Source organism: Medicago sativa, chromosome 7, assembly GCF_051527215.1.
Source record: "Medicago sativa cultivar Bolivia chromosome 7, Bolivia_mono, whole genome shotgun sequence".
NCBI lineage: Eukaryota > Viridiplantae > Streptophyta > Magnoliopsida > Fabales > Fabaceae > Medicago > Medicago sativa.
In genome coordinates this window covers 6,189,452-6,204,805 of record NC_140755.1, presented here as the reverse complement: position 1 = coordinate 6,204,805, position 15,354 = coordinate 6,189,452, and positions in this window count along the sequence as shown.

Below are 15,354 nucleotides of genomic sequence, written 5' to 3'. Positions count from 1 at the left end.
TTGTTTGAGCATAAAGTTAAGTAATGCATCAAGTAGCTATAAGAAGCCTGTTGGATAATGGAAATACCTCACAAAATAAGCATTCAATAATCTCAAATCTCCATTCGCATTCAATAAACCTATAAATAAGCATTCTAGATTCTATCGATCTCCATTCAAATGAAAATCATATTCTTTGTGTAAGTGTATTGATTCTGCAATATTTTATTTCACTTCTTGCATTGCAGGTGACTTGCAAATTATTCCTTGTTGGTTACGTAGTCTTGAAATCAAAAACATGATAGTATTCATTCTTTCCCAAGATGAAAATGAAAATGTTCCCCACTTTTCAATCAAACTGAATTTTCGTTTTATCTAGGTCGGTCTAGATAAAAATAAAAATAAAAATTATGAAAAAGTTACTATTAACCCTTTATTATAATATTTTGCATGTTTTCATGAGAACATTATATATAGCACAATTGAGTTCAGTCATCTCACAGAAAATATTAAGTTAATTCATATACTATTAAAAAACAAAGGTCTCACTTTACAAAAGAGTTTCAATCAACAATCTTCTTGATATAACTCATATCCTTACTAAGAAGATATCTAGGAATAATGCATTTTGATTATAGATCAAAATTATTTGTTGTAGTTTTAAATATTCTTTTTGTGTTGTTTTTATCTTTAGATTTTATATCAAAATAACTTCATGGATTTCTCTTCCTCAACACTAGCCGAAAACAACAAGGTTATCTACATAATAGGTGCATATGGCACTAAAAAGATAAAATTCCCATCTACCTAGGTACTCAATTCTTCTATGAATTCATCAACTTTAACAAAATTCAAGTTTATAAGGGTTTTGACTTGTCACCAACAAGGTATTAGAATATGAACATTGTTCAATTCCACATCACATATTAAGCATCGCCAATAATCCTTATTATGATTTTATTATGATTGATTTTTGAAAACACGTGCTTGAAGCTCTAGATTTCATAATTGAAAACGAGCATCTACGCATTATTGTAGGAGGGTAAAATTTTCACCGACAAATATTAGTTTATGAGCCAATAATAGCATTTTATACAAAAAATTATTGTTGTTTCATTTGACTTGACGTTTATTTGCCTATTTTGTTTCAACCTTTATACAAAAGAGTTGATGAAATGGTTGAGGCAGGGCTTGAGTATGAGATCAGAGAAATTTTTGTGCCTGGACCAAACTACACCCTTGGATTATAAGGACAATTGAGGTTCCTGAGCTTATTATCATTTTGAGATAGAAAAGAAAAAAGGTGTTGACGTGGTTCAAAAGGAAAATACACGTAAGGAATGCATTAGAAAAGCAAAAAAAAAAAAAAAAAACACTTGCAAATTTGATGAAAATCAACTCTTGAATAACCATAAGATGATTGATAAGCTAGGATGGAATATGAACAAAATTAATTCTACAAAAAGTATTTGAGGCTATTTTAATTGGAGGAGATTATCAACATTAGCATCAAGAGATTGTGGTTAAGTCAAGCATTGAAATAGCCTCAAGGGTTTTCGTAGAATTAATTTTGTACATCTTATATCCAAGCTTACCAATCATCTTGTGGATCTTCAAGTGTTGATTTTCAACCAATTTGCAAGTGTTATCTTTGGTTTTCGAATACATTAATTTACTATATTTTCCTTTTGAACCTTGTCAACATCTTTTTCCTTTTCTATTTCAAAATAATAATCAAGCTCACGAACCCTAATTGCCCTTTCGATCCCACTTATGCAGTTTGCTCCAAATACGAAAATTTCACTTCTCATCCACAATCCCTGCCAACCCCATTTCATCAACTCTTTTATACAAGTATTGTAACAAAATACTCAAATAAATGTCCATTCAAATGAAACAACAATAGTAATTTGAATAAAATGCAATGATTGGGTCATCAACTAATATTTCCATGTTGTAATTTTACCCTCCTATGGTTAGGTGTTCATTTTGAACTATGAAATATAGAATTTCAAGCATGTGTTTGCAAAAATCAATCACAGTGAATTCATAATTAGGATAATTGACGATGCCTAATATGTGATGTGGAATTGAACAACGTTGAGATTCTCGTACCTGTTGGTGACAACTCAAGATCCTTATAAACTTGAATTTCGTTGGAGTTGATGATTTCATAAAGGAATTGAATATCTAAGTAGATGGAAAGTTTTTTTCCAGTGCCAGTTGCATCCATTATGAACGAGAACCTTCTTTTTGGCTAATGTTGACGAAGCGAACGTCGTGAAGTATTTTTGATGTAAAATTTGAAAATAAAAAAAAATCATAAACTAATTAAACTAAAATAAATAATTTTGAGCTATAATATAAAACGCTTTATACCTTGTAATCTTCTTAGTAAAGGATATACTTTATGCGAAGAAGAGGGTTGATTGAAACTTTGTTGCACAGTGAGAGCTTCATTTTTGAACAATATGTTAATCAACTGAATATTGTGGTTGAGATAAAATGACCTCAATTGTTCTATATATAATGTTCTTGAGAAAGCATGCAATAAATATTTGTTTGACTCAATCGTATAAAATAAATGTAAATAAAAAGTATTATGTTTTTTCCGGTCAAAAGAAAAAAAGTATTCTATTTTTTTAAGAGAGTAGTTAGGAAAAAAATTCATAAATAATCGTTTAATCACTATTACTGGTATGATTACAACCTTATCTATAATTATGTATGTGGCACCCTAAAGCTTAAATAGGCAAATGAACGTAAAAATAAATCATCCCAACATAAGGCGTAATAGAGAATATTACAAAAAATACACGAAATTAGAGTAATATATGAGGGAGCAAACACATGAAAAACAAAGTTTCTCTTCTGCCGGAGAGGAAAGTGGAGCAGAGTTTTTGTCTACTAAGCAGCTGAAGCAGCTAGAACGCGATGGAATCCTAATGTTTTCTTTGATGGCATCCTTATCTTTGGAGAATCAAGCAGTGGTCGATAAGTTACAAGTAGTGTGCGATTTCCCTGAAGTTTTTCCTGATGAAATTCCTGATGTGCCACCGGAAAGAGAAGTTGAATTTTCTATTGATCTTGTTCCGGGAACGAAGCTTATGTCTATGACACCTTATCGTATGTCAGCTTCTGAGTTGGCTGAGTTGAAGAAACAGTAGGAAGATCTACTTGACAAGAAGTTTATTAGACCAAGTGTTTCACCCTGGGAGCTCTAGTGTTGCTGGTGAAGAAGAAAGATGGCAGTATGAGGTTGTGTATTGACTATCGACAGTTGAACAAAGTAACTATAAAGAACAGGTATCCACTTCCAAGTATTGATGACTTGATGGATCAGTTAGTGGGTGCACGTGTGTTCAGCAAGATTGACTTGAGGTTGGGTTATCACCAGATTAAAGTAAGAGATGAAGATATGCAAAAGACGGCTTTTAGGACGCGGTATGGACATTATGAATATAAGGTGATGCCTTTCGGTGTTAGTAATGCGCCAGGTGTATTTATGGAGTATATGAATCGCATTTTTCATGCATTTTTGGATCGCTTCGTGGTTGTGTTCATTGATGATATTCTGATTTATTCTAAGACGGAGGAAGAACATGCTGAGCATTTGAAGATTGTTTTGCAAGTGCTGAAAGAAAAGAAGTTGTATGCTAAATTGTCTAAGTGCGAGTTCTGGTTGAATGAAGTAAGTTTTCTGGGCCATGTTGTTTCTGGTAGTGGTATTGCAGTTGATCCATCTAAAGTTGAAGCAGTATTACAATGGGAGACTCCGAAGTTAGTTACAGAGATCAGAAGCTTTTTGGGTTTAGCGGGTTACTACCGAAGATTTATTGAAGGATTTTCTAAGTTAGCACATCTGTTAACGCAATTGACGTGTAAGGGTAAAACCTTTGTGTGGGATGTTCATTGCGAGAACAGTTTTAATGAGTTGAAGAAGCGTTTGACGACGGCTCCGATTTTGATCTTGCCGAAACCTGATGAACCTTTTGTAGTGTATTGTGATGCGTCCAAGTTAGGATTGGGAGGTGTACTTATGCAAGATGGTAAGGTGGTTGCGTATGCATTGTTTTATCTTGGTTTTCGGGTGTCAAACATTGATTACGTTTGGACCTTTTTAACCTTTGATATCTTATTTTTTCTTGGGAAGGGAAAAAGTAAGCAAAACCCTTGAGAATCGAGGTCCGGGAGTGGTTTTCGCTACGGGAAGGTGTTAGGCACCCATAACGACTATAGTATCCTATAGGAACCGTCTTTAATTTCTACGCGCGCGCTCTATTTTTAAATGCTATTTGAAAATGTTATTTACACCTAAGAATTTACTAAGTGAAGAATTGGAAGGAGAAGAATGTGTTTGAAATTTTATTTTATTTGAATTGAAGGAATTTTGTTCCTTGCCTACGTACCCGTTTAAGGGATCAAATCCATCGTAGTTCTCTTCCAAAAATGTTTTTGTTTTTGTTGGTTGATTTTAAGTTTGAAAATGGGATTTTGAAGAATAGAAAGAGGCCTCAAGGGCATGAGATTTAGAAAATGTGAGGTGGAATTAGTTACTTGCAAAATGTGGTCTAAGTATTATTAAGGTTCATTAAGATTTTTGTTTAAGAAAAGAAAAGAAAAATCAATGGGATTTTGATCCCAAGGTTTATTGAGAAAAGCATTTGAGTGAAGTTTGTTCATATTTTTTGGGAAATTGATTTTTCTAAATGTAAATCCTAAGCATTCATCTAAACATACAATCCTAAACATACATCTAAACATGCATATTCTAGCTATATACCTAAAGTGATGTGTGTGCATGTGTCGGTGCTTGTGTCGGTGTACATTATTAGAGTCCATTGTCCTTATTACATCATTGGCCTAGATACATTCTATGGTCTTGCAAGAAATTTAAAGGCATAAAGGAAAATGTTACAAAATTCCTAGGTGTTACATTCTAATTTTTGCATGGAATTTAAAGGGTAAGACATAAAAGGATGAGGATGTGAGATGGAGGATGAAATGCTCATGAAATGTATGAAACATGAAATGAAAGGGTTAGTAATAATAGGCATAGGGTAGTAGAAAATTGGCAAAGAAATAAGGCATGATAACATAACAAAAATGGCAAGAAAAGGTGACAAAATACACCTAACAAAATACCAAAATCCCAAGCACACAAAAGACTCATAACCCTCATGTTATGACACTTTTCAAGGGGTTTTGGGGTCAGCCCTAATATGAGGGTCACAAGAAAATCACAAGCCAAAGGGTCATGGTATACTCTTAGGTCTATTTTGCACTAATTCACACGCTAAAATTCAAGTAACTTGCCATATAAGAAACCAATCATCACATATCACAAACAGCACCAAATATTCCAAATTAAACAACAAACAATGCCTCAAAGTTACTCTTCAAGCACCAATCATCATGAGTCGAGATATTGGAACTAAAATGTGCAAAAAAGCTTCACAATATATGACAAGAACAACGCAAATCCCACACAATCCCACATATATCTTCCCATCAATTTTCAACATGAAAAAGGTCCCAAGAAACAGGCCTCGATTATTCAAAACAAATGTAAAAGAAATCACAAGGTTTTTTTTTTTTACAAGTTTTCAATAAGGCTTTATCAAGAATTGGAAAGAAATGAATTAACAACAAAAATATTTTTTCACATGTTCTTCGTAGTCTTTTAACATGCAAGAAACCACAAAAATGTAGAGGAAAAAAAAATTAGAGAACACATGGAAAATTATTTGGAGTTTTTATCATGAGAAATTAACACAGTAGGGGGGTGCAAGAATCAATCTGCAGTATACAAACAGCAAGAACATGCACAAAACGAAATCAACAACAACACCAGGGCCCAAGCCCACTCCAAGATGAAAAACTGGGTCAAGATTATGGGTATGGATCATGGATTATGGGTCAAGCTAATGGCATGGGTTAAAAATGCAAGTTGTTGTTGTAGAGAGAAATCACACGTGATTTTCTTTTCCATTCAAAACACAATACTACTCTTCTCTCTCTCACTATTGCAGCGATTCCCTCTCTCTCTAAACCAAGCTTCACCTTCTTCATCAATATTCCGGCGAAGAGAAAGGAATTCCGACAAGGAGCTCCGGCACCGGCACGGTGGCCGGAGCTCAAAACTTTTGCAAACCGGATTTTTTTTACATCTTTTTGCTCGAAATTCTTCCCTCTTCGCGGATCTATCGATACTTTTCACGCAAATTCGAAGAACAAGGCTCAACACCGCAATTACAGTCACGAAATTAGAGCAAGAGGGGGAAAGAATCGTTACCTCCGTTCCGTCGATACCGCTTGCGTTTAAACTCCTTCTTCTTCTTTGATTCCGTTACCGATTTTCACCGAGACTCCACTGCTTGAGCTGGTTCGGTTTGCTTGCTTCTTCCTCTCTTCAGATCAGTTTGGTTATGATTTTGCTGTAGCACTCTTGACAGATTCGAAGCTTTCGAAATTAGCGTGTGTTTGTCGTGAGATTTGGAATTGTTTTCTTCACGGTTGTGATGATGATTGTGTGTAAAATGGCGGTGGATTTGAGACTTGCAATAATGAATTTTTAGGAATAGTGTGAGGTTGATGATGAATGTTGGTGAATTGATGGAGGTTGAAGGTTGTTAGAGTGGAGGAGAGTGGTGGTTGTGGAGTTTTTTATGGTGGTTGTGGAGGTTGAAGGTGGTGGTTAGAATTGGTTAGGGTGATTGAAAGTGGTGGAGGAAAGTTGTTATGGTGGTTGAGTGGTTAGTTATGGTGGAGAAAGAAGGTTGTTAGGGTGGTGAAAATGGTGGAGAAAAAGTTTGTTGGGATGGAAGGAGAAGAGAGTCACGTGAGAGAAGAAAGGGAGAAGAGAAATTGATTTTTTTATGATTTTTTTGTAAAAATGATTGGTTGAATGATTAATTGACCCTTTGACCAATTTATAGGCTAGTTCATTGGCCTTGGACCAATAGGATAGAGACATGTGGCACTTGGACTCTAACAAACTTTTGTGGACTAATAGCATTTGGACACGTGGCACTTGGACTTAACACACTTAAAAAGGATTAAAATGTAAATAACAAAAGTACGAGGACCAAAATGAAAATTAAAACTAAAATTGAATTGAAAGAGTAAATTGAAAATTAACGTAAAGCGAGACGATTAAAAACAACAAAGCAGATTAAAATGAATCAGAAATATTATGTGAAATGACCAAAACGCCCCTAGGGACTAAAATGACTCGAAACGACTCAAATGCAATTTTAAAATGATTTTTTAACAAGGGATTAAAGCAAGAGTTCATACAAGCGAATTAAAAGACTCAGAGACAATTTTTAGAATTTAAACAGGGCTTTAACACATGAAAAGACTAAAATGCCCCTAGGGGCAAAACTGGCTCAAAATGACTTCAAATGCAATTTTAAAATGGACTTTGACATAGAATTGAAATGAAGACTTATTCAAACTATTTGAAAGGACTCAAACAAATTTTTAAAAGATTGAAAGAAATTTTGACATAGGAAATGACTAAAATGCCCCTAGGGGCTAAACTGACTAAAAAATGACTCAACTGATATTTTTGAAATGAATTTTGACATGAGATTGAAACAAGGACCTATACAAACCAATTTAAAAGACTCAAACAATTTTCAAGGATTAAAATGAGTTGAATGCAGGAAATGACTAAAATACCCTTTTTTGTAAATTTTGCAAGTAATATTGAAATAAAATGCAGAGAAAGATGTAATTGATCAAAGACATATCAAATGACTTGAAATGCAAGAAAGGAAGAATTGAACAAGTATTTTTAGGTCCAAAATTAGGGTATAACAGCTGCCCCTATTTAAGTTTCTTTGTCCGGAGAGTCAAGAGACGAGGTCTTTGACTTGACGGGACGAAGATACTTAAATATTAACTTTTGCACTGTTTTTGGACATAAAAATACGCTCTTAGATTTTCAAAACATGAATGCCATGCAACATTTTGATTATGAATGCAAGACAAGCAACTGGAGTCTAACAGAGCATGTCATATCACTGGGGATTTAGGTAGACATTAACAGGGGAGACAAACCAGGGGACAAAAGATAGGTACAAGCTGTTCTTTGGATCGAACCTGCCACTTGACCAAGAGATACAAACAAGAGATGGGTACAAGCTGTTCTTTGGATCGAACCTGCCACTTGACCAAGGAAATACAAACAAAAGATAGGTACAAGTTGTTCTTTGGATCGAACCTGCCACTTGACCAAGAGATACAAACAAGAAATGGATACAAGCTGTTCTTTGGATCGAACTTGCCACTTGATTGAAAACATAGCCATATAGGCGGATACAAGCTGTTCTTTGGATCGAACTTGCCACTTGATCGGAGATATAGACAAAAGGTAGATACAAGCTGTTCTTTGGATCGAACCTGCCACTTGATCAATACCACAACATGTAAGTAGGTGCAAACTGTTCTTTGGATCGAACTTGCCGTTTGACCGATAACAAAACATAAGCAAAGGGTACAAACTGTTCTTTGGATCGAACTTGCCGTTTGACCGGAAACATAGACATATAAGCAGGTACAAGCTGTTCTTTGGATCGAACTTGCCACTTGACCGACAACAAGGTACAAATTGAAAGTTGGATTTAGAAAGATACAAATTGAGAGTAAGCTGACATTGACTTGATTTGAAAATAGACATGACCATTTTTGTTGGCCCAAAAGTAAATTGAGAGTGGATTGACATTGACAAAGACATTGGATTGAAAGTTTGAGATTGAAAGAGAGATTGAGAATTGAGATTGATTAGAGACATAGACATAAACATTGGATTGGAGAATTGAAATTGACAATGAGATCGGATTGAAAATTGAGATTGAATTGAATTGAAATTGAGATTGGATTGGATTGAAATTGAAATTTGAGAGTTGAGATTGCATCGAATTTGAGATTTGAAATTGAATTGAATTGAAATTGGAGATTGAAATTGAGTTTGACAGTTGAAGTTTGGATTGAATTGAAATTGAGATTGAATTGAAATTGGAATTTGAGTTGAATTTGACAGTGAAGATTGGAAATGCAACATGTATGTATGGTATAACAAGATTGAATGCATGAGCACATAAAATGCATGATTATGCATGTATGAATGCTTGAAATGCATGATTGGTTCGTAGTTTGACAGAGAAGTTTCACAGAGGCAGATGAAGCATTGGAAGGTTGGGCACGTAGTGGCTCGTGCTGCAATATATTCACAGGGGAAAACCTCTTTGGAGAGACCGTCGTTGAGAGACGCATCGAAACCATGGCTGAGGGCAATAAAACTTGTAAAGGAGGGACCCTTGGAAAGTTCTTGGATACAGGTCGCCGTTGCTAGGCGTGTCAGTGCTGGGTAAGCATTGGATGTTCGCATCTGTGGTCAATGCTTCTCAATATTTTATTCTTTCATTTTTCAATCCCATTTTTGCCTGAACCGCCCTTTCGGGTTTTCGATTCACCGGGGAATAAAATTCTTTTCATTGCCCCATTTTTGCCTGAATTGCCTTCATAGGTTGTCAATCAGCGGGGTGCTCATTTTTGCCTAAGCCGCCCTTTCGGGTTTTCGACTTAGCGAGCTTTTCATTTGCATTTTTTTTCAATCAATTTTTTTTATTTTCATTCTGTTTTTTCATTCTTGCCATTGACCACAGATCATCCCGAGGAGTAACCTGCTTGTAACATGGATTGAAATAGACATTGACATTCATTTATTCATGCATGTTTCATTGAAATGTACCCTATTGCTCAGGTTTGCTTTCAAAAATGTTTGTTTCAGACATTGACATTATCAAGTAGAAAGAAAATATTTTGTATATAGCATTGAAAGTAGAAAGAAAAATAGAGTTTCAAACAATAGCACAGGCTCAAATTGATGTAGAAGAGTGAGAGTCAGACAAAGGCACGACTTCACGGATTTACAAAGCTTGGAAAATGGTAATTTTATTGGTTGGTGATACATTGAACACGATGACCGCTACATTTCATAGAAATTTTGAATTCACAAGTACAGAAGCTTCTGATGAAGATGATCATTGATAGTTGCAGATGCCCCAAGGGGTGATGGTGATTTGCCGGATATAGTTACTTGTCTTTTATTGTCAACCTCCTTTTTGCATGAACCGCCCTTTCGGGTTTTCGGCTCATCGAGGCGCTCATTCATGCCTGAGTTGCGTACAATCTCAGCGAGCTTTTCATATTCATTTTTTTTGTCCCTAACTTTTGCCTGGATCGCCCTTTCGGGTTTTCGGTCCACTGGGAAGCGCATGTTTGCCTAGGCCGCCCTTTCGGGTTTTCGACCCACCACGCTGTTCTTTTCTTTCTAGACAAAGTATTTCTTGACTATATCGGCATTAACAGGATTTGGGAGTTCAACACCATCCATGTGTGTAAGAATCAAAGCACCACCAGAGAAAGCCTTCTTGACAACATAAGGACCTTCATAGTTAGGTGTCCACTTGCCCCTTGGGTCGGGCTGTTGACTTATCCTTCTTTTCAACGCAAGTTCGCCTTCCTTGAATTCTCGAGGTCAGACTTTCTTGTCAAACGCATTCTTCATTCGTACTTGATACAACTGTCCATGAGCCATATCATCCATACGTTTCTCTTCAATCAAATTCAATTGGTCATACTGACTTTGACACCATTCAGCCTCAGTTAATTTTGCTTCCATGATCACTCGAAGAGATGGAATTTCCACTTCCAGAGGGAGAACTGCTTCCATACAATATACAAGAGAGAAAGGAGTTGCCCCGGTTGAACTGCGCACTGTAGTACGGTAACCATGCAAGGCGAAAGGTAGCATTTCATGCCAGTCTTTGTAAGTAGTGACCATCTTCTGAACAATCTTCTTGATGTTCTTGTTAGCGGCCTCAACTGCACCATTCATCTGAGGTCTATAAGGAGAAGAGTTGTGATGTTCAATTTTGAATTCTTCACATAAAGCTTGCATCATGCTATTGTTCAGATTGGAACCATTGTCAGTGATGATTTTGTTGGGAACACCATATCGACAGATGATATTATTCTTGATGAACTTGACAACCACTTGCTTGGTCACATTTGCATAGTGTTATACCCTAATTTTGGACCTAAAAATACTTGCTCAATTCTTCTTTTCTTGCATTATAAGTCATTTGATATGTCTCTGATCAATTGCATCCTTCTCTGCATTTTATTTCAATGTTATTTGCAAAATTCACATAAAAGGGTATTTTAGTCATTTCTTGCATTCAACTCATTTTTGAAAATTGTTTGAGTCTTTCAAATTGGTTTGTATAAGTCCTTGTTTCAATCTCATGTCAAAATTCATTTCAAAAATATCAGTTGAGTCATTTTTTAGTCAGTTTAGCCCCTAGGGGCATTTTAGTCATTTCCTACGTTAAAATTTCTTTCAGTCTTTTAAAAATTTGTTTGAGTCCTTTCAAATAGTTTGAATAAGTCTTCATTTCAATTCTATGTCAAAATCCATTTTTAAATTGCATTTGAAGTCATTTTGAGTCAATTTTGCCCCTAGGGGCATTTTAGTCTTTTCATGTGTTAAAACCCTGTTTAAATTCTAAAAATTGTCTCTGAGTCTTTTAATTCGCTTGTATGAACTCTTGCTTTAATCCCTTGTTAAAAATCATTTTAAAATTGCATTTGAGTCATTTCGAGTCATTTTAGTCCCTAGGGGCGTTTTGGTCATTTCACATAATATTTCTGATTCGTTTTAATCTGCTTTGTTGTTTTTAATCGTCTCGCTTTACGTTAATTTTCAATTTACTTTTTCAATTCAATTTTAGCTTTAATTTTCATTTTAGTCCTCGCACTTTTGTTATTTACATTTTAATCCCTTTTAAGTTTGTTAGAGTCCAAGTGCCATGTGTCCAAATGTTATTGGTCCACAAAAGTTTGTTACAAGTCAAGTGCCACATGGCATTATTTCATTGGTCCAAGCATTCCCACATCACCTATATAAGTCAAACCCTTAGTCAAAATTTCACAACTAATCATTTTTACACTAATCATTTTTTTCACTAATTATTTTCACAAAAAAATCACAAAAATCATTTTTTCCTTCTTCCCTCTTTCTTCTCTCACGTGGCCACCTCCATCACCACCATAACCAACTTTTTTCCACCACTTCCTCCACCCTAACAAACTCTTTCCACCACCCCAACTAATTTCTACCACCACAAAAACCACTACAACTAACTTTCCTCCACCACAATCTCCACCATAACTAACTTCTTCAACCTCACTTCAACCTCCATAACCACCATAACAACCTCCATAACTTCCCAAATTCATCACACACCTCAACCAATTCATACCCCAATCCTCACACCAATCACCACCGCGAGCAGTACACAATCCGTTCACGAATCCGTCGAACGATATCACTGAAACGGAAGCTAAGGGAGAGGAAAACGGTGCTGATCGGAACAGCAATGACATCAATAATAATGACAAGGAGATCGCAGCAACCTTTCAAGCATACCTGAGCCGAAACAAATTCGAAGAAGAAGCAAGAAAGAGCGGAACCGCACCTGTTCGTAACAAGAAGCTCGGAATCGCATAGATTGAAGTTGAAGCGGAAACTGGACGGTGAAGAGGTAACTCACGAATTCAATCTTTATTCTTCTTTCTCTAGGGAATTTTCGAATTGTATGCCATAGATCTACACATTTGTGCTTCGTTTCGGTGAATTTTGATGTCGGATTCGAATAGAGGAGTGAAAGAGCTTTAATTTGATGTAAAAAAATTTAGAAAAGGAGGAGTTTAAAAACTCCGACGCGGTGGTGCCACCGCCGGCCACCGCGTCGGAAAATCATTGCCGGCCTGAGAAGAAGGTTGGGGGCGGCACTGTGTGAGAGAAGGAATGGTACGTGAAAGGGAAGAAAGACAATTGAATTGTCTTCTTTTCAAACACAGCAAGCTTTTTATTAACTCATGTAATCCAAGCCATAACCCATGTAATCCAAACCATAACCCATGGATCCTGGGCTGATCCAGCATGGAGCCCATTTCCTTTGTCTCTTGCTTGTTCTCTGGTTACTTTTCGTTATCCCCTTGCATGATCACTGCACCCCCTGCCATGCCTAAAAGCTTTTGAAAATTCCACCAAAATTCTAGTAGTTCTTTTTATGCTTCTTGATGATTTTTGATGTGTCTTACACGCCAAGTCTTGATCACAACATGTGAAAAATATTTTGATTCTTGATTAGTGATTTGTGTCAATTTTTGTTCGAATCTTGATCAAATTTCTAAAGCCTTGGTGCGAAGTTGTTGTGATCAATTGTTGGCATGGAACGTTTGTTTTACACGTTGAAAATTGCATCGAAAATATATGTGAGTTTGTTTGTGACTTTTGTGACTTTTCGTCAAATTTTGTGGAGTTTTTTTTTTTTTTTGCATATTTCGGTTCCAATATTTTGGCTCGTGATGATTGGTGCTTGATGAATAACTTTGAAATATCGTTTGGTGTTTAATTTGGAATATTTGATGCTGTTTTGTGATGTATGATATTGATTTCTTGTATTGCAAATTGTTTGAATACTACCATGTGCAAATTGGTGCAAAATAGGTCTAAAGTATGCCAAAACTTTTGAAGCTTGATGTTGCCTTGCAAGTTTCATATCATATGCTGAAATAAAACTCTTTGAAAATTTGCAAAGGATATGAAAATTATAGGTCATAATCTTGCTTTCATGTCATGGTAAATTTTAGGCATATTTTGCCACTTTAGTGTTAATTCTCATCGATTTGCTTAACATTTTCTTACCTATCCCTTCTATCATTTTGTGCCTTATATTACTAACCATTTTGTTTCATGTTTCATGAGCATCTTTCATCATCTTCATCTCATCATTTTATATCCTTGGTTTTCATCTTTTTTTACACTTTAACTTTCATGCAAAAATTAGAATGTAAAAGTTAGGGTTTTTGTAATATTTTACTTTATGCCTTTAAATTTCTTGTAAGACCATAGAATGTATCTAGGCCAATGATGTAATAAGGACAATGGACTCTAATGATGTACACCGACACAAGCACCGACACATGCACACACACCACTTTAGGTATATAGCTAGAATATGCATGTTTAGATGTATGTTTAGGATTGTATGTTTAGATGAATGTTTAGGCTTTATACTTAGAAAAATCAATTTCCAAAAAAAAATATGAACAAACTTCACTCAAATGGCTTTCTTAATAAACCTTGGGATCAAAATCCCATTGTAATTTTCCCTTTTATTTTCTTAATCAAAAATTCAATGAAAATAATCATATTTGACTTCTTTTGCAAATGACTAATTCCACCTCACAATTTCATAATCTCATGCCCTTGAGGCCTCTTTCTATTCTTCAAAATTCATTTTCAAACTTAAAATCAACCAACAAAAACAAAAACATTTTTGGAAGAGAACTACGGTGGATTTGATCCCTTAAACGGGTACGTAGGCAAGGAACAAAATTCCTTCAATTCAAATAAAATAAAAATCCAAAAACATTCTTCTCCCTCCAATTCTTCACTTAGAAACTTTTAGGTTTAATAATTACTTTTCAAAATAGCATTTAAAAATAAAGCGCGCGCGTAGAAATTAAAGACGGTTCCTATAGGATACTATAGTCGTTATGGGTGCCTAACACCTTCCCGTAGCGAAAACAACTCCCGGACCTCGATTCTCAAGGGTTTTGCTTACTTTTTCCCTTCCCAAGAAAAAATAAGATATCACCGGTTTAAAAGGTTCAAACGTAATCAATGTTTGACACCTGAAAACCAAGATAAAACAGCTGGCGACTTCACTGGGGAGATTCGAGAGTTACGCCTAGTCTTTATTTCCACGCTTGCGCTTTCGTTTTACTTGCTTCTTTTACATGCTTTCCTATGTGAATAAATGTTTAATTTCTTGCAAACGTGTGGGGTGAGAATATCAAAAGTCCTGCACCCGGGCTGAGTGAACTTAGGATTTAGGAGGGATATAATCGACAATTCATTCCGGGGGTTGCCTCGTGTTTTGGATTATGCGATCAATCCCACATAGCTAAGGCATTTTGGGGGTGATGTTGTCGGCGCGTGTTGTCGCGTTTAGGCACTTTACCTCTAATTGTTCTATGACGCTATGAACCGTAGATAACCGAACCCATCCATGGCCATTTTTCTAGGATGTAGTGCGGAGGCTAAACCGAGTGTTGTCTCGAATTTTAGTCGTCACGCGATACTACACTCAAGTTAGACCTTCCACGTATAATCATGGAGCGAGTGTTGTCTCGTGGCACCGTGATATACGTCGGAGAGGTTGCAACTTGGGAACCTTTTTAGAACCCGGTTACTATTTCCTAAAACCCTAGTCTCACCGGACGCCGTGT